This window comes from Canis lupus, chromosome 14, assembly GCF_011100685.1.
Source record: "Canis lupus familiaris isolate Mischka breed German Shepherd chromosome 14, alternate assembly UU_Cfam_GSD_1.0, whole genome shotgun sequence".
NCBI lineage: Eukaryota > Metazoa > Chordata > Mammalia > Carnivora > Canidae > Canis > Canis lupus.
This window is the reverse complement of record NC_049235.1, coordinates 38719776-38725988: the sequence shown is the minus strand read 5'-3', so window position 1 is coordinate 38725988 and position 6213 is coordinate 38719776. Positions and strand designations below refer to the sequence as shown.

Here is a 6213-nt window from a genome sequence, read left to right as displayed (position 1 = left end):
GGTCCTCTTTTTTCCTTGGTCTAGCTAAAGGTTAGTCAATTTTGTTCATTTTGTGGGGGGCACCTAGGTGGCTCAGTGGTTGAGTGTCTGCCTTTGGCTTAGGTCATGATCCCGAGGTCCTGGGATTGAGTGCCGTATCAGGCTTTCCACAGTGAGCCTGCTTCTCCTTCTGCCCATGTCTCTGCCTCTCCCTCTCATGAATATATAAAATCTTTTAAAAAATTTTGTTCATCTTTTCAAAGAACCAACTCTTAGTTCTGTTAATCTTTTCTATTGTTTTTCTATTCTCTGGTTTATTTCTGCTCTAATCTTTGTTATTTCCATCCTCCTGATTACTTTGGGTTTAGTTTGTTCTTCTTTTTCTTATTCCTTGGGGACTAGTTAAGTTGTTCATTTGAGGTCTTGCTTTTTTCTTGATGCATTTATCACTATAAACTCTTAGAACTGCTTTTGCTGCATATCCTACATTTTGTATGCTGTGTTCTCATTTTCACTTACCTCAAGGTATTTCTTATTTTTTTAATTTCTTCTTTGACCCATTAATTGCTCAGAAGTATACTGTGTAATTTTCACGCTTATGAATTTTCCAATTTTCCTTCTATTATTAATTTCTAGTTTCATACTATCGTTATCAGAAAAGATACTCAATGATTCAACTTCTTAAAGACCTCTTTTGTGAACACATGATCCATTCTAGAAAAAGTCCTGTGTGCACTTGAGAAAAATGTCTATTTTGCTGATGTTGGTTGGGATGCTCTCTATACATCTGTTAGATCCATTTGGTCTATAGTATTGTTCAAATCATTGTTTCCTTATTGATTCTCTGTCTGGACGATATAACCATTGCTGAGAGAGGTGCATTAAAGTCCCAGCTATTATTACATTGTTGTTTATTTCTCCTTTTAGTTCTGTTAGTATTTGCTTTATGTATTTAAGGGCTCTGATATTAGTTGCATAAATATTTATAATTGTTATATCTTCTTGATGACTTACTATTGTCATTTTGTTCATTTTTTTCTGAATGCTTTGTAGATATTATTGTTCCTACTTCTTCTCACTATCTTCCTTTGTTACTTGATGATAACTTTTTGTGGTAGTATACTTTGACTCTTTTATCATGATCTTTTATGCATTTAATCCAATTTTCTTTTGTGGTTGTCATGAGGCTTGCACAAAATATATTTACAACATTCTATTTTAAGCTAATAGCAACTTGATTTTGGTAGCATACAGAAACTTTATACTTTTATTTCTCCCACCTTCACATTTTAGGTTATTAATGATACAATGTACATCTTTTTATATCATGTATCCAATAACATATTATTGTAGTTATGATTATTTTTAATATATTTGTTTTTGAACTTTTAAATGAGAGTTGTAAGTAAATGATGCACCAGGGTAGGCCTCCTGGCTGGGCTATATGCCAAACAGGGCTGTTGGGTGGACTCTCTCATTGGGTGGGGATATTGGCTGTGCTTCACAGTCAAATGTGGCTACTAGCCAGGCTCTGTAATCATCTCTGGTCAGGCAAAGTCACAGGCTGTGTTCCATGGTGAGTGACTCCATATCTGGGCAGGGTATGGGCTGAGCTCTGCAACTGCCCCTGGTCAGATTGGATCTCAGACTGTGCTCTCCAACTGGACTGGACTCTGTGCTCAAGTAGGACTGCAGGCAGAACATCATGGTTAGGCAGGCCTCAGACTGGTTCCTATGATCAGGCAAGGCAACAGGCCCTGAAGTTGGACAAGACTACAGGCTCTGCTTCATGATTAGGTAGGCTGCTGGCTATGCTCTCTGGTCAAGAGAGGCCTCCCAGCTGTATCCTGCAGTTTGGTGGGGCTAGATAGTATATGCTGAGGTCTGGCAGGGTCTCTGGGTTCCCTGTTGGGCAAGGCCATGGACTGGGCTCAGTAATAGGGTTGGGCTGTAGGCTGGGCTCCACAGATGGGCAATAATGTAGGGCTGACTCTATGCTTTCCTAGGTTCACTGTTTACACTCTCTAGTTATATTGGGCCAGATTATACTAAATAGTTGGGCAAAACTGCTGACTTGGCTCCTTGCCTGTGAATGGCTATAGGATGGACTCTGTGGCTCCTGGATTTCCTGTTCAGACAGGACTGCAAGCTATACTCAGCAACTGGGTGGGAATGCAAATTTGCTTCCCTACTGGGAGGGTGAGGCAACATAGAACAGGCTCAACAGCCAGTAAAGCCTGTTGGCTAGGGACCCAAATCAAGCAGAACTGCCAACCAAGTTCCCTGTTCAGGCACTGCTGCAAACAGGAATGTGATTTGCCAAGTTCTGAGCTTTGCTTGCTGTAAGCCCCACCCTCTTCCCCATCTCTATCTTAAACCCAGTGGTTAAGCCTCACAGATTCTCCAGTGATCTCTGTGAGGAGAGACCCAAGAGGGCTTACTGGGAAGCATCCCACAATACTCAGAGGCTGGATGTCCACCTTGGGCTCTATATTCTTCCCCGCTGGAGAAATCATAGGTCCTGAGAGGACATTAGCACAGCCAGCCAGAGGGGCAATACAATCAGATGCAGTCACTCCTACTCTCCTAATGAGGTTCTTCTCAATCTCTGTGGACATGGAGGTGCTTCAGCCTCACCCCTGGTTTCTGTGATTTTCACAATGGTGTTTGTCTATGGATAGTCACTGGTTGGTCTTCTTATATAGGGGAACTGAAGTTCAGGATGTCACCATATTGATTGTCACCTTTTCTATGTTTAATTTAAACAAATGCTTTGGTGCTTTAGATCTCATTGTTTCTTTGTTATTCAACAGTTTTTCTTTTCTATATGTGATCCAATATGTATAGTTAGGAAAAAGGAAACCAAACTAGGCATTGCAGCAGAGGGAATTACAGAAAAGTGATCACACAGATGTTAGAGGCCTGAAAGAGCAAAACAAGAATAGAAAAAAATAACAATAAGCTGAGGAAACAGAGGAAAAATTAGGGGTTATCAGGTCCTGGAAGCTCATGAATCTTAGACTCAGATCTATGAGGGAGGGCCTCAAACACACAGCAAAATCCAGAATAACTAGAGTAGCTGCTGGAACATGAGAGCTGAACAAGGATTCTGGACACTGAACAGTGCTGGGGACACACTGGAGTTTAGGCCTAGTGAGAATGGAGGGACTTTGGTGAACATTCTGGCCATTCAGCTAAGGCCCTTTGGTAAAGAGGCAAAAAGTCAGGAGCGAAGTTGAAATAGACCCACCCTAACAAAGCCTAAAAACAAGCCTCATATATGCTAGTAATTTAACTGCCTGCCAGAACAAAACCTAACATTCTTTAAATACCTATAACATAATCCAAAGGATGAGTCCAAAGTTCCTTACTTGAAAAAGTGACAGAGACAGAATGTGAACCTAAAGGAAATTTAATGGAATGGCCAATATCAGAACCTGTCCATGAAAGTGAAGTAAAATTATACCATTATACTATGAACCAAGTGGATTTTTTTTTTTTTTTTTTTTTAGGAATCAAAGTTTTTCTAGGCATGAAGACATATCAAAGAGATTTTGAATTGACAGTTTCCCACCACATTATAGTATTAATAAATAAATCAAAGTATAAAATAAAAAGTAAAAAAGCCTTTCCCTATTCTCAAGACTCAACCAGACCAACTAGCTTAATCCAATGCCAAATATTCAACCCAATTCAACAGACTTACTTGGCACCTATGTAGGTGTTTCCAGAATTATTTAGCCCACTGGCATTGGTTTCAAGGAGAGAATACCCAAACAATTATTATTTTCATGAGCACTTAGGTACCTGTTAGGTACTAAGTAAAAAAGATATGCATTGGGAACCCAAAATGAATAGAAAAAATATGATTCCTGCTTTTCAGGAACTCATATTACTGAGAGAGGTAGACATTTAAGCCAATAGGTACCGCAATATAAGTGCTGTTATACAGAGACAAGCACTGAGGGGGAAGACAAGAGGGTACATTTAACTTTCCACAGAGAATAAAGGAATATCAGGATAGCAGAGAGGAGCATAGCTTTGATGTCCAGACAAACATGGATCATTTTTCATACATGTCAAATAAGGATACTATCTACTCCACAGGGCTGCTGTGGGATTTAAAATGATGTACACCAAAAAAATAAATAATAAAATAAAATAAAATGATATACACCTACATACACACACACACACACACACACACACACACACACACATTCTATCATAGCGCCTGGCACTATGTTAAATAAACTATCATTGCTAAGGTGTGCAAGTTATCAATTTATTGGTTCTCCATTGTAGATTCACTCTTCTTTGCCCTGCATTTTGTGATAGTGGAAGCTTCTCCTTTGTCAGGGGGCAGAATCTCAAGCTTCATCAAGAGAGGGCACTGGAATGACCCTGCAAGGCAATGATAACAGTAAGACACTTCTATTTCAGGTACGGATCCTCTATTATTATTATTAACCACCAGAGCCCAGTAGCCGCACAGAAGAGTTCCAGCTGTGCCATTAGACCACTCTCTCTCCACCAGCAGCTGTATCCAGCCATACCCTCGCAATGGCAAGCCAGTTCTGGCAAACTCACATCCTCCAAGACCAGACCATTTCTAGAGAACAGTGCCAACCTACACCTCCGGCAAGTTTTTTCTCCATCTGAAGGCTGTGTGTATCTATGATAGGCACACTATCTTCCAAGAAGTTTAAATCTCCCTCTTTTAGTAGTGAACCAGCTTCTACTAGCTAATAATCCTTTATATTAAATTTGTCCTGCTCAAGTAATGGGTATGGTTTCTGCTCCTTAATGAACCCTGACTCACAGACACAGTTTATAAAAAAAGAATGAAACATGATATAAGGGAATGGCAGGTGGAAACGTATGGAGACCAGAAAAAGGCTAAGTCAAGAAATTTCAAGTAGCTCAGTACAATCAAAGAGTGGGCTGCCTGTGGGGCAAGATTGAGAAAGATCAGATTATGAAAATTTTTTTCAGATTAAGAAGTTAGTCTTCATTGTGTGAATAACAGGGATCCACGGTGGACTTCAAGTAAGAAACATGTCAGATTCGCATTTTACAAAAATCTCCCAGATGGCAATGTAGAGAATGATACGATGAAGCTAAAAACTTGGAGGGAGGCAAAGTAGAAGAACACTATGACTGACATTACTAGAACTCACTAACATTTCCAGGTCCCTCTTTTTCTAAGTACACAGGGACACGACATAACCCAGGCCATGCCCTGTAACTTCTGATGGCCACTGAAATGTTTAGAAACTGGTGTGAATCACTTGTGAGCAGAAATAGTTAAGAGCTGGTGCTTAATTATCTACACTCCCTTCTGCTGATGCAAACCTTAGGCCCCATATTGAGATGACAGAGTTATGAGACAGGGGGTTCTCCATCAACATAAGCCCTGAATGACAAGGCACAGAGGCCCCCTGCAGTACTGGTTTAGGGATCCCAAGGAGAAACAAGCCACTGTGATTTTAGGCCACTTAGGTTTGGGGGTTATATGTTAATGTGGCATGAACTAGCCTAGGGTCTACTCCTTTGGCTCTTCAGTACCCGCAGACACATTGCTACCCATATTTAAACATCAATGCAACAATAATAAAGCATGCTTCCATCTAAAATGATATTATTTTTCATACAAATGAATATCCTATCACTCACTCCCCAGAAGGTCCTAATAATCACCATGTCTATTTCTGGATGATGTTAACTTCCTCTCCTCATTTAGTTACAAAGCCATTAAAATATTCTGCATCCTAAATACTACATTGTAAAGTCAACCACCAACAAACACCCTAATTAATGTTAAAATATTAAAACATTCTAATATTTAAAAAGTTAAGAAAAAAAGCAAACTACATAATATGTACAACATTACATAACAAGTGTTTGTTATGTAATGATAAGCCGTCCTAGGACTTGGTGGTTTTAAAGACAACTGTTTTATTGCTCTGTGATTCTGTGCGTTGACTGAGATCATGTGGGCAGTTCTTCTGCTGGTCTCATCTGGGGCCTCTCATGTGGATGCCGTCAGATTACGGGTGGGGTTGGAGTCATCTCTTCAGATAACAGGGACATTATGACAACAGGGTCTCCCTCTTCATGTAATCTTTTCACAGGGTCCCTCCGGTAAGGTAGTCAAGCCTACTTCATGGTGGTTCAGGGTTCCCAAAAGCAAATGTCTCAAGAAGGATAAATAGGAAGCTGCTAGCCCTCTTA

At 40.1% G+C, this 6213-nt stretch overlaps 1 long non-coding RNA gene across 4 annotated transcripts in view; it reads right to left on the bottom strand.

The window, feature by feature from the left end:
• Positions 1-4243: 4243 nt before the first annotated feature.
• The window catches only part of LOC102153462, a 55115-nt gene continuing 53145 nt past the window's right edge, over positions 4244-6213 (bottom strand). For all 4 annotated transcript variants that reach the window (XR_005369550.1, XR_005369549.1, XR_005369551.1 and 1 more), the window contains one exon: positions 4244-4383. This is a non-coding gene — a long non-coding RNA (uncharacterized LOC102153462). The remainder of the gene's footprint in view (positions 4384-6213) is intronic.